The sequence below is a fragment of the Equus asinus genome, chromosome 20, assembly GCF_041296235.1.
Source record: "Equus asinus isolate D_3611 breed Donkey chromosome 20, EquAss-T2T_v2, whole genome shotgun sequence".
NCBI lineage: Eukaryota > Metazoa > Chordata > Mammalia > Perissodactyla > Equidae > Equus > Equus asinus.
The window spans coordinates 43011155-43025699 of record NC_091809.1 but is presented as its reverse complement, the minus strand read 5'-3'; the positions used below and the strand labels follow the sequence as shown (position 1 = coordinate 43025699).

The window sequence follows — 14545 nt, the reverse complement described above, 5'->3', positions numbered from 1 at the left end:
AGCCAAGAAAGTGGTTTTTTGAGATGAAATCTACTTCTAGTGAAGTTTCTGTGAAGATTGTTGACATGACAGCAAAGAATTTAGAATATTACATAAACCTAGTTGATAAAGCAGCAACAAGGTTTGAGAGGATTGACTCCAATTTTGAAGGAAGTTCTACTGTGGGTAAAATGTTATCAAACAGCATCTCATGCTACAGAGAAACAATTCACGAAAGGAAGAGCCAATAGATGTGGCAAACTTCATTGTTGTCTTATTTTAGAAAATTGCCACAGCCATCCCAGACTTCAGCAACCACTACCCTGATCAGTCAGCAGCCATCAACATCATCAACAAGACCCTCCAGCAGCCAAAAAATTATGACTCACTGAAGGCTCAAATGATAGTTAACACTTTTTAGCAATAACATGTTTTTAAGGTATGTATATTGTTTTTTAAATATAATGCTATTGCACGTTTAATAGATTGCAGTACACTGTAAACACAACTTTTACGTGCACTAGGAAACCGAAAGATTCTTGTGACTTGCTTTATTCCGATGTTGGCTTTATTGCAGTGATCTGGAGCCAAACTTGCAATATCTCCAAGGTGTGCCTATGGTTGAGAAGCAGGAACCAAATACCTCTTTTTGTTAGCAGATGAGATCACATTCTACCAGAGTTGACTGGTTAGAGAGTCATGGATTGAATGCTAAATGTTGTTTTGTTTCCCACTTGAGTTTTAGCACTATGTCTGCTTTCTTCCCTCCTCTCCTCCTTTCCTCCCTCTATCCTGCCCTCTCTTCATAATATACTGTTTTGTTACATAGTTCTATGTAGCAATAAGAAGCTCAAAAGCAATATTAAAGCCAGGTGTGTAACTAGTTGGCTTAGTTCTAATACATTTTCTATTTATTCACTTTCTACATTGATTTGGCCTCCTGACTTTTTTCTATCCTACTTAGAAAAAGGAGATGTTTCATTATATAGTCTTATGTTTTTCATTTTATTTCTCAAAAGAGGAGGATTTTGAGTTGTGTGAGCAAAATAAAATAGTAGCACTAAATGGATTTGTGAAGATTTAGTCCAAAATTCTCTCTTTTTTTCTCAGACAAGAAACTTGAATTTCAAAGCAAATGAAGATGTTATACTCTTTTTTAAATGCTCATTTTTGGAGAAAAACATCCTAAAACTGTTAGGAATCTTGAAATATCACCTTCTATTCCCTTTGTGTTCAGTAGAACACATGGTACTATAGTTGTTAATGCTTGCTGGTGTAACAAACCAACCCAAAATGATATAAAGGCTCAAAATGGAATAAATTTTCTTTTCTCTCAAAGTATAAAATAGGTGTTCCTGATTGATGCACGGCTCTCTTTCAGACGGTGATTCAAGGACCCGGATTTCCTTCATCCACTACTCCATCATCAATATTTGGCTTCCGAAACCATCATGATTAATCTGTGTCAATCTAATGGAAGGGGAAAGATCATGAAGAATGATGTATAAGAGGTTTTTAGGGCCAGGCCTTGAAGTGAAGCCCATCACTTATGTTCAGATTCTACTGGCTAGAGCTCAGTCACATGGCCATGCCCAACAGAAAAGGAAGGCGGGGAGTATAGTCTAGCTATGCGACAAGGAAAAAGAAGATACAGGCTTAGTGAACAGCTAGCCATTCTATGTTTTGTCAAGTGAAAAATTCTACTTGCTTAGAGCACCTTCAATGATGCTTTGCTTTATGAGCGAATGTATTGGAGCATGGCAGGGAGATAAGATTCAGCTATTCAGAAAAATGTGAATTAGAGCATAGCCTCTGTACAACACAAGAGTGTCTCAACAAGTAGAAATCTTTCTTTGAATTCATTTCAAATTAAAAAATGAAGGGTAGGGTTTAATGATAGATTAATGGGCATCTGGAGACACTTTTTTGGGGGGGACCAAGACTATCCAGGTGGAGAGAAGTGGAGAATGTAATAAGTAGGCAGAGGAGCATCATTCTAGTCAGAAGTTTCAACTTGTAGGAGCACTACAAACTTGGAATGTTATTCCAGCTGTTGTGCTAGCTAAGATCCAGGCATGTTGACAACCGTTATCATTATAATATAGTAACGACAGCAGCCGCAGGGTTAAAAATTGAAAGCCTGAGCAAAGTTACGTCTGTCTGCTCCAAAACCTGTATCATTTCCTTCTATCATTTTGCTCCAGTTGGGCAAACTGATTTATAAGTTATAGTCTCTTAGCCTCAATTAATTTCTCTTAGGGCATTTTCACACTTGTACAATAAATGTTTGAATTAAGACATTTCTTTTCTTCTGAAATTGAATTGCATGTTAACTGGTTATTGGCTGTCGCTGGTGGTCCACACAATTACAGATAAGAGCATTGATCTGGCAAGAAAACAAATTGGCTCTTAAAAGAGGGTAGTTTGGATTTGACAGGTGCAGATGATTAGGTGTCTCTCTAATGGATCCAGTGTATTACCATCAGAGGTGCGAAAGATCTGCAAACCCATTTTCTCAGCTGCCCACTTCTACCAAGAAGGGCTACTTAAATCTGCCTGCCTCCTTCAGTGCATGATAGCTGAGTCCATTGATAGAGAATAGTGCCCAAAATTACCTCAATGGCTCAATGGCTGATATCTAGATCACACATTGAGATGGCAGAAGTTTCTAAAAGAAGCCTTCTTGGCTCAATCAGGTAGCATTAGAAGTGAGGTTGGTTTCAACTACAAACACTAAGAGATAACAGTCATAAACAACCTCAGCCAAGCATGACAAAGCACTTCCCTGGGATGCTAGCAGGATATTACCCAGAGATTTCACTCTATTGGAAAGAACCCAGATTCTGGTCGCCCTGGCTAGAGAATGGTTAGGTGGTTTGCCCAGCAGTCAGTTTGCTGGTTTTTAGGGACTTGATCTGAGTTCAAACATTTTTGGGCAGAATGAGTTAGGTCTGGCCCTATCCAGTGACCTCAATGTAGAGATAGGATCTCCTGCTTCCCTATCATGAACATCAGCAACTTGACCTCTGTGCTTCTTCTCCATCCTACTCAAGGTAGGAGACCTCTGCTGAATAGCTTAGTACAGCCAATAAAATATCCCAGCTGCCCCCAACAGAAGCCATTTTGGGGTAGGTTCCTTTGATTTTTAAGAGTCATCTATACAATTCCTCTAGTGTAAGATGATCTCATTGTAAAGAAAAAAAAAAATCTCTCTATTCCCAGGGGAGTGATAAGCAATATTCTCTTTAAGAGCTTCAGGTCAAAGTCCAGATTCCCAGCTTTATTCCAGCTCTGGGTGCATCTAAAGGAGACTATTATGTTCCAGGGGTCAAGCTTTCAGATCTTACCCCATTGAGAAGATAATAAAAAAGCACTTGTAGTTGGATTTTATTCATCATTTATATAATCACTGAAATTACAGATGAAATAAGCCATTATGTCATCCAAGCTCTCTTGCTAGCCAGTGTGTGTATTTTTCTTTTATAACATCCCATAAAAGCATCCTACACAGGGTTAGATCATAATAATTACTTGGCCATTTGTGGCAAGTGCAAACTATTGCAAATGAACTGGATTTTTGCCTGATTTTCATCTGGAAGACTCTTGAAATGGCTCAGTCTGAGAGACCATACCTTTTTCTTCATCCCCCACATTTCTGTGATGCCAGCATAGCTGGCTCTGCTGGACCATGATATGAGACCCGCATCATTATGGGCTCTGATAGAAGAAGCTGGGGTGGTTCCTGGTCATATTTGTTAAGTAGGAACACATGGATCCTCAGTAGGGGGCCAGAAACATATTCTTGGAAAGTCAGAAGTTCTTTATGAGAAGTTTTCAATGTTACTTTTTCTTTTTGATGATTTTAAAAACACATATGAACATATTCTGGAGCATCTAGAAGACCTTCTTGCAACTGAGTACTGTCATGTGGTTCCAGTGCCCCAGGTACATTTGCATCAAGCCAAGTAGTACTACTTTAATTATCTCGCTAATGAGAGAAGGCTTGAGGTGGAATTCACTTACACCCTAGTGAAGACCAAAGGACATCAAAATGTGTGGGAGAAATGGTGGTTTCTCATAATTTTCATAAAGAGAAGTACTGAGAGGATGGAGTCGTTGACAGCACATGACAGCAGAGGCAGACCAAACTCCAAAGCAGGTACACCATGGCTCTTGGAACCATACACGTGTGGGCAACAATTAATTTTTATCAAACTGTCATGTAGCATACTAAATTAACGGTGAGAATTCCAATATTGATTTTTAGTTTCGTTTGTATTTAATTTGCAAATTAATTTTGACTATATTGCATAAGGGCTATATGTACAAGAAGTTTATGCCTAGTTTTATGGTTATACATATTTAAGAAACATTAAAATTAAAAGAATTGAAGTCGGAGCCGGCCTGGTAGCACAGTGGTTAAGTTGGCGTGTTCTACTTTGGTGGTCTGGGGTTTGCCGGTTCGGATCCTGTGTGCGGACCTATGTACTGCTTGTCAAGCCATGCTGTGGCAGGCATCCCACGTATAAAGTAGGGGAAGATGGGCACGGATGTTAGCTCAGGGCCAGGCTTCCTCAGCAAAAAAGAGGAAGAGTGGTGGCAGAGGTTAGCTCAGGGCTAATCTTCCTCAAAAAAATAAAATTGAAGTCAACATGAGACTCCATGAAGGTTGTTTTTCTCTAAAAAGACATCCGTACATCATTTAAGTTGAAGAAATACTGCTTTTAGGACTACCTTGTGTCTCTCTGGGGGCGACTATACTCAATCTAGTTACGTCTCCAAGGGCTGTCCACAGAAAGCACCATTTCCTAATTTCAGTGAATTGCAAAGCCAAAGGATTGGACTGGAGTGGACCATATTTAAGGGAGAGGAAATTTTATTTTCTTTCATTCTCATTTTTCCTTGCAGGATGTTCTGGTCACGTCGCCAGATCAAGACCTCCTATGGACCTCTCTCAGAAATTGTCCACAAATATTGTAGACTAACAAAAATAGATCAGTTGTATATGCTCTTACTACATACTTCCTGGTGTTCTCTAGTGAGAGGAAGGTGCACTGTAGCTGCTGCATAGCTTTTGATAACAACCTGTCTCATTGAAATGTTTCAAGAAGCTGAATGAAAGAATGAACCCAGGTCAACACCAAGAAGCCATTAAGAGATGAACATTAGCAAGTGGTTAGTAGTTCAAAAAATAATCCAGTAGGATGAAAAGACATCCTCCAGAGTATTCTTTGGAAGTTCCTTGTTACACAATCTATTGAGTGGGGTTTCCAGGGGCCTGGTATATATTAAGCTCCTTCCTTCATGTTAGAAAAACAGAGGAAATCTAGTTCAATAGTCCTCTAGGCAAATGCTCAATTACTCTCTGGTAGGAATCCCTGACATGGCAGAGTAGGTGGGTTTGGAGGGAGTGAGCCATCTAGAGATTTATCTAGGCACATAGAATAAAGTAATGAGCAGATAGGTGCTCCATCTGTTGGGAAAGAATTATGGCTAGAACACAGAAAGTGCAAGAGGTAGGAGGAAGTTGAGGTAGGCAAGAGGCTGTGCACTCTCCCCTATTGTGTGCTCTAGGTTTTTTTCTCTTTCTCAGTGATGAGATGTAACGAACCGATTGAAACTGGAATGCCAGGGACAGGTATGCTCATCTTGGTTTCTCCTTACTATCAAGAGTGGCATGGTGTGAAGGATGACTCTATTTGAAGAAATGTCTTCTCTTCTCTTCCACTGAGCACTCAGCTCTTGTGCGGAGAGGACCTCCAACCAGTGAGCCGCAGCAGCTAAGTGGGTGCTGGAGACTCTGAATGATGAAGCTGCCCTTGAGTTGCACTCTATCTGACAGGGAGCAGATGGAGCTTTCTCTTCAGTCTGGAGAATATCTTTGGACAATTCACTTTTTCTTCTTATGCCTCAATTTTCTCACCTGTGAAATAGAGGTAGTCATTCTCCTTACTTTTGGGACTATTACTGGGATATGTCTATCCTTAAATTACTTTAAGCTTTATGGAAGAAAAAATTCTCATGCAATTCTTTCTTCACTATCCAGTCATGGACTATCTACATCCTGTATTCTTTGGCTATCCCCCTTCTCATCATCTACTTTTGGGAATATTACTAAACAGGTTTTCCCTCTGATAGTTCTCTTATACTCTCAGAAATTTTCTCATTTCAAAGAAAAGTGGACTTGGTGTCTGAAGAATTGGGGAGTTAATTCCTCTTTTCTTTCACTTACCATGAGACTTGATATGTGTGACTTTGTCTCATTAGGCTTCTATTTCCTCATCTGTAAATTGGGACAATCTAAAGAATCTTAGAAGACTGTTGAAAGTAACAGCTTTGAATGTAGTTTGTGAACTATAAAGGGCCACTCAAACGCCAGGTACCAAATGCTGGCAGTTAATTGAGCAAAATAGTAATTTAGAGCCATCAAAGAAGCCTTTGTTTTAAGGGGCTTTATGACATTGCCTTTGCTGGCCCCTTGATTCTGTGTGTCCTGACTCTCCCTGATGCAGAGACAGAGTTTTTACGGTGGGAAGCTGGAGCGCACTGGAGATGTGCAATGACATTAGTCCCTCACCCTTTCCGATGGAGACTCTGCCACTAACATTTTCTTGTACATTTAGTACTAAGGCTTAAAATGGAGGCACAAGTGAGACTTTCTGGCCAAAGTTAATAATTTTTCCTCTATGCCCCAATAACATCTTAAACCTGCCTTTGTTATAACATTTATGACCCTGACTCATAATTATTTGTTTACCTGTTAGTCTCTCCCATTGAACAATGAACTCTTCTAAGGGAATATAGATTATTCACTTATAATTTCCAGAACTTAGCACAGTATCCAGTGCAGAGTAAATGTCCAAAACTAAATGAAGTGCTACTACTAGAATTTTCTCTCTTCTGGCCCTGCGCATCACCCACAAGCATCCCTCTAACACTGGAGATATGGCCATGCCTTCTATTCTGACTGAACTCAACTCTCAGTGCTCCCACAAATCTGATTATCCTCTCAACCTTAATTTCAACCTCTTACTTGGCACTGATCAAGACCTCATGAAGAGTACACATCCTTGGTGGTGAGTTCCATTAGCCTGTGTGATTTGCTATTTGGGCATTTTCTAAAATTAATTAATTAATTTTAAAAATTATTATTGTTTTTATTTTCTTGCTGAGGAAGATTAGCCCTGAGCTAACATCTGTGCCAGTCTTCCTCTACTTTATATGTGGGTCGCCACCACAGCCTGGCTGACAAGTGGTATAGATTTGCACCTAGGATCTGAACCCACAAACCCGGGCTGCGGAAGCAGAGTGTGCCGAAGTTAACCACTATGCCATGGGGCTGGCCCCTATTTAGGCACTTTGGAGGAAACTGGTGGAAGTGTTACATGTGGGAAAAGAGGAGGGAAGGGAAAAAAATAGAAGAAAAGAAAAAATAAAAAGTACGGTAAGAAAGATAGGCCCAGAGGACAGTGGGAGAGTTATAGAGGGATGTTTTTGCATTTGCTCAGCAATAAGAAGGCTAAATAAAATCTATGAAAACAGAAACCCTATTGGTAGAATTTAGCTCAGCTGGTAGACTAGTGTTTCCCAAAGCACATTGCACAGAAACTAGTTCTATTGATATTAGTAGGTTTTAACTTTAAAAAGTGTTCCATTTTCAAATAAGTTTGTGAGGCAGTATGTTATATAACATTAAACAGGCTTTCTTACACTGGAACACCTAATGGCCTTCTATATGACAAGGTAGCTCAAGCATCTTCAAGAATAAATAATCACACTGCTTTGAACAATCTTTTGATCACCCTTAATTGGAGAATTCCATAGAAGTAAGTGTTCCTTGGAACGCTTTTTGGGAAATGCTGCCATAGAGATATATATTTGAATTTTATCAAAGCATTTGACAATTGCTTCCATGGTAACATGGAATAACATGGACCTAACAACAATGCAATTAGGTAGATTCTTGCCTGATTAAACCACTATCTTCAAAGGGTTTGATTAATAGAAGGCTGGCAAGCTGGGTATATTGTTTCTAGTCCTCTGCTTCCAGACTGTTCATGTTCCTATCCTGCTCACCTTGTTCACAAACACAAAAGTTTATACTTTGCTTCAAAAAAAAGAAGTACTAAAAATAGAAGCATATATGACAAACAATGGTCTATAATGTTGAAGGATTTTAGTTATCCTCAAAGTTATTTTGAGTTAATGTCCAAGAAGTTTACCAAAACATATACCTAACCAAAAGCTACTTGAGAGTTATTTAGTGTTACCAGATCAAGGGAGATAACAACTCAATAGTCTTTTGCCCTATCAGACCCCACATTTTAGTGGATAAGTTAATAAACTAAAATGTTTCTATGGGAGACTAACAGAGATGGTGATGGATCTGGAAGCCAAATAACAGAATTAAAAGTCAAAGAAATTGAGAATGTTTACCCTTAAGAAGAAAAAGCTTAGAGGGAGGATGTAATGTATATTTTTAAATATTTGAAGAGTTGCATGAGGAAAGGTGATTGTCATCATCTGAAATGTGTCCTCCCTCCCAAATTCATATGTTGAAGTCCTAACTCCCAGTACCTCAGAGTGTGACTGTATTTGGAGACGGGGTCTTTAAAGAAGTAATTAAGTTAAAATGAGGTCCTTAGGGTGGGCCTTAATCCAATATGACTAGGGTCCTTATAAGAAGAGGAGATTAGGACACAGGTGCACAGAGGAAAGAAAGACATGTGAAGACACAAGGAGAAGACAGCCAGGGAGAGAGTCCTCAGAAGGAGCCACCCTGCTGACACCTTGATTTCAGACTTTTAGTTTCCAGAATTGTGAGAAAATAAATATCTGTTGTTTAAGCCCCCAAATTGGTGGCACTTTGGTAACCCTAGCAAATGAAGACAGAGAGTGTACTAAATCTACCAGATGGTAGACTTTTTTAAGAATAAGTCTTGTCTTACATGTCTTTGTATGTAATCTGGTCACCTACTATGGAGCCAGGAACATAGGAAATGCTCAATAAATGTTTGTTGAATAGAGGAACAGGGCTGTACTCCGGGTTAGGAGAAGGAAGAACTAAGACCAATGTATAGAGTGGCTAGTGTGAAGAACTGTGGCTAATTATGGAGTGGGTACTTTGACAATGCAGTAAGCTCCCCAGTCATTGGAAGTGTTCACACAGAGACTGACTGACTACCTGTTAGTACTATTGCAGAAGAGATACCTGAACTGGAGTCCTAGAAGACCCTCAAAGTCTTTTCTATGGAACTCTTATTCTCTTGAAGTGGAAAGGAGCTTACTAAACACCCAGATGATGATCCAGGCTTGATTCTTTTCCAGTAGCACCCAGAGTTGACCAAAGCCTGTGATGCCCATGTTTCAGATCCTTGACAGTCCTGGAACCAGGGGAACTTCTGAACCACTTACTGGTGAATGACCTTTGCTGCATCCTTATATGTAGTGTGTGAGCTAATCTATCTCATCAGATCCAGTGTTTCAAAACAAAGGCAAAATAAATGGACAAGTAAGATGGCTGGATGGCGTGACCTTGATGTGGCAGCAGTAAAATATATGTGGAATGAAATCTTCCAATCCGTGAACTTGGGCATGGTTGGCCTGAATACTGCCAGAGGGCATCTGGAAGACACTGGCCATTCGGATGATCTTTCCTGTTTATCACTCCAATGGGTGGGCTGGACGTTCCTGCTCTACATTTTTCTGTGGATCTAGCCTCAAATGTTGATAAAATAGATGATTGCCTATAAGATGAGACTTGAGAAGAGGTAAAAATGATTCCTCTTGCCTCTAAAACATCTCCTTTGCCAATCTGCCAGGAGCATCATTAGAGGTGATCTTTTACAAAAGATATTATCTCTATTAGAATGTAATCCTTGGTCTTGTACAGTACTTTCCTATTTTCCATGTTCTCTCACATGCGTTATTTGTGATCCTACAGCCATCTGTGGCTTTTTTCAAATCTGTGAATGCAGCATGTTTTTGGTGTGCACAGAGCCATCACATGTTCCTTTCCCTCTTGGCTAATGCACCCCTCCAAGCACCAATACTTCTCTTTCATAGCAATCATCACATTTCTTGATGATCTGTTTTTCTTGTAGGTTTTAAGTTTCAGTTCCATGAGGGTGAGAGCTAACTCTGCTTTGCTAGCTATCTTAAAGCCTGATATAGTTTCTGGCACAAAATAGGCACTAACTAAAGATATATTGAATAAATGAAGGAATATGGATGGTCTTTACTTCAACCCTGTGATAAAATAGGTATTATAGTTCTTATTTTACCAATAAGTTTGGAAAAATTAAGTGGTTTACCCAAAGTTTCAGATTGGGTACTCAAAATGAAGTCTCCTGACTCCAAATTATTAGCTCTTTTCCCTCTGTATCACAGCTCTCTCTACCAGTAAAATGAGCCTGTGTTCTTTGGGGCATTAATAATCTTGATGTTGACACTCTGGATGTGATTGTCCCTTTTGTACCTTGGGATGGAGATAGACCTGAAAGAACAAGAATATTTCCAGATAGTAAAGAGAAATAAAATATTATCATTTGGGCTATGCATACTGCGAAATTCATTTTTCAGTAGATACTACGATGCAGGGTGGGGTGGCTTCCTGAGAGTTCTCAACACAAACGTACTTGCAGTAAAGACTGATGCAGAGCTTGTTCAGTGAGACCGAGGTTTGAATGATGTAGGAATCGCCATCCTGGTGGATTTGGATCTGCAGTCTGCATAGATGCTATCTTCTACATTATTAAGCCAATTAGAAATTAGACCTTGGAATTTAAGGGTATATATGTAGGTGTGGGATTCAAGAACAAGGAAGAGAGTGGGGAAAGAGGAGAGAGAAGGTGGCACCAATCACGGGCAAGGGAATATGACAATCTGCCTAGGCCATGTGGCTGACAACCCGCCTGACGCTTGTTTTGACTTTTCTCTAACTGCACAACCGGCGCATGCAGATGACTTTACATCTCATAGCAAAATGTGCGACAGCAACGTGCTAAGCAAATGCAAACAAAAATATGCTTCCCCCACTCCAAACAAATCTCTCACACATCGCAATGATGCTGTGGCATGGCGAGAGACAGAAGACAGAGACCACCAGGGACCAAATTTGTTTGTTCTTTAAACCATTCTTCGGGATCAATATATATGCTCTGGGAGATCAGCTTCAGCTATGTTGAATTACTTGCTATTATTTGAACATAGCATGCACTTTAATTTCACTCATTCATGCACGCATGAAAGCATTATCCATCCAATGCATTCAACTTTTATTGTGCACCTACTGTGATCCAGCCATAGCCAAATACTATAGAAGGCACTGTGAAGGGCACAGAGAGAAGCCATATGCATATCCCTTCTTTTAGGAGTTCACAGTTTCTCTGCTTTTGCTCACGAGTGTTCCTCACCTGGGATGTACTTCACTCTACTTTTTCCCTATGGAAATCTTCCCCATTTCTTAAGAGCCAGCTTAGGAGCATTTCCTTACTCGTCTTCATCATTTTTCTCCATAGAGAGAATTAATCATTCTTCTTCTAGTACTCCAACAGCACTGTGCTTCTATCTCTGAAGTTGCATAGCAGGTATTTGATAAAAGTACCTTATTTCTCCTGCCTTCATATTTCCCACATCCCCAAAACTAGTAGGACCAGATCTTCCCTAATTCTGGGAAAATTCTAACAGGAAGAGGAAGTGTATTAGTGGCCTAAACCTCGTAAAAGGGAGGATTATAATTAAGTTTGTAATTTTTGCATTGAAAATCTCTTTTGGCTCAAACACAGCTGCAGGCCTCCAATGTGCCTTTCTCAAAATTCTTTACTGAACTAGAATAATGACAAGGAATTATGCTACATTCTTGTCCAGGGTAGTGTAGCATGGTGGCTAAGAGTGTGGAATTTGAAGTCCAGATTTGGCTGGCTTCAAATCCTGGCTCTGCCATTCACTAAATGTGTTACACTGGGAAAGTTACTTAATATATTTGTGCCTACGTTTCCCCATCTTTAAAATGGGGATAATAATGGAACATATTTTATAGGGTTGATGTGAGGATTAAATGTGCATTTACGTGGAACAGTGTATGGCACCTATTACATTTTCAATAGCTGCTAGTTATTAGTTATTATTCTCCAAATGAAATAATTCCTTCCTGGAGTTTACTGTGGTATCGCACTATTGATAGTTCTTTTTAATCAGATTTACGTTCTGAAAGCTTTGAGGCTCAATTCTACAAAAAGCCACTGCTGAGAATAGATACTTCAAATCCTCCTCGTGTTTTTGAAGGATAAGTCATTTGGAGTTAGATCTCAGAACTCGAGTTTCAATATTTTTACCACTATTGGGTGTCTTCCCTGGGAAAAGTTACTCAACCTCCTTAGCCTTCTATTTCTTCAACTTAAAAAGGAGAGGTAATCACAACACCCCTCACAGGGTTTCTGTGATTATTAAATGAGTGTTGTGAGATTGAGTTAAGTAAATAACATATGGAAGTGTCTAGCATCCTGGGTGACAGTCTTAATAAATGTTTGTTTCATTCTTTTATTTTATTTTTTTTAAAAAAGGCCTTCTTGGCCACCGAATGTGATACACCTGGGATGAACCCTGAGCATTTTGATAGTACTGAATGACAGTGACTTAGATAGTGGCTTTCAATGTGTCAGGTATGATCTAACACACACACACAAACACACACACAAATAAATAGATCCGGATCTAGATATCAAATCATTTAATCCTCACAATAGCACTGTGGAGTAGTACTATTATGATCCCTTTTCTATGATGAGGAAGAAGAAGGGGACCGCTTCTCAGGCTGGGGTTGCAGCTTTGGGTCTGCTCTTCAGTCTATCCGCACCTATTCTGGCAGCAGTCCCATTTTCCTTGAGGACTGAGTCTTGTCCCCAAAGTCCAACTGGTGGCAGGCCTCAACTGTTGCCTCACTCACCACAGCCTTCTTTTCTCTGGAGTAAACCTGAATGTTGAGCTTTTATGCCATGGGCTGATCTCACGACCCCATCCTTTGCCCTGCCTTCCTTCCAAATGTCCACTGAGTTGTGTCTCTGGTGCTAAGAATTGCTTGAACCATGCTCTTTGACGATAGTGTTTTGGGCGTAGCTATAGTGTCTCTGACTACCTTCTGTAGAGTCTGCTTCTGCTACCAAATTTGTCCCCTCCCGTGTTTTTTACCCTAAGGAACATGCTTTTTTTCCCAGACCTGGTCTCTCCTGGCCTTTGAGACTCATGTTGCTTCCTGGGTTCACAACATGCTGCAGGCCATGTGGATTGACTAACAAAATGTCTGCATTATTTCTTCCAGGTGCTGGGGTTCTATTTTGCACACTGGTGAACCAGAAGTGACCCAAATCATCTGAAGGTCCTTAATTCCATGAATAAAACTATATTCAGAAGGCGATTATCGTGTAAAGGAGAGGTGCATTATCTTTGGGGAACAAGTGACCATGGAAACAGTGAGTGCAGGAAATAGTAGAGCTTTGCATTTGGGTCCTTCAGGAGGCTTTGCAGTGGAATCACCCTGCAGCTCGGAAATGTGGGAGCAACGTGTTGTGATGCCACCTCTTGGCTAATGAATGTGGACTGTGAGGTGACAAAGGGAACCCTAATCATCTGACACTGACTCTTGGTACAGAACCACTGTGGAAATCATCCAGGAGAAAAGCAAACAACCAGTGTGCTGTATGTTGAAGATTTTCTGTGTTTAGTGACCGAACTCTTATTGCCTTTGGAGAATGAAATCCACACTGCTTTTTGGAGTGGTTGACTTGAATGATAATCAACATGGGGGAGAGATGGGATTACTTTCTAAATGGAGTAAGGGGTAAGCAAGGGTAAGCATCTTGGACAAAATGGCGGCAAGTATGAAATGACAAAAGCGCTTGTCTCCAGCATCTGGCTAAGCAGTTTTTTGCCAAGACCCTCACCTTTGGCCTGGATAGAGGCTCTCTAGCTGGGTCAGAGCAAAGAGCAGCATCCTGACCATTCATTCCATGGTCTCCTGGCTGACCAAGGGGGGCCAATTAGGTCCTATTGTGATAGAAGTGGGAGGGAAAGTTTCTTCCATTCTGATGACCCTTGGAGTGACTCCATCAGTCTTAGAGGCCATAGGGGTGGAGGATGGGGCGCTATTCTCTACCTCATTGGGCCATAGCCAGCCCTGTGTGAGTAATTGGTTCTGTTCCTTAGCCTGAGGTCCTTCAGATCTATGGGGTTGACAATGCCTTCGTGCCTCCCCCAAACAGAAATTTACTCAGTTTGTCATTTCAGAAGGTGGCTGTTTGGGGATGGGAGGAAGAAAAATAAAATATAAACACTAGTTATTGGTCCAATGTCCATTTTGTTTTAGAAGTAGCATTTATATTGGTAAAGAGTGGCAAATGTCAGCCCCGTCACCCACCACCCACTTCCCAGTGCCTGCCTTTTTCTCACTGTGGGGTACAATGAATTAATTCCTAAGAGGCATTTCAGATAAATGCTGAAATCTAACTTATCAGGGTTCTTCCAGGACTTACAGCTAGTTTAAAGTCTAACAAGCTTGGTAAACGTTAGG

At 40.3% G+C, this 14545-nt stretch overlaps 1 long non-coding RNA gene across 1 annotated transcript in view; it reads left to right on the top strand.

Moving 5' to 3' along the window:
* The window catches only part of LOC139041211 (uncharacterized), a 129438-nt gene extending 115137 nt beyond the window's left edge, over positions 1-14301 (top strand). The window contains exon 3 of the long non-coding RNA XR_011496030.1: positions 13298-14301. This is a non-coding gene — a long non-coding RNA (uncharacterized lncRNA). The remainder of the gene's footprint in view (positions 1-13297) is intronic.
* Positions 14302-14545: the final 244 nt, after the last annotated feature.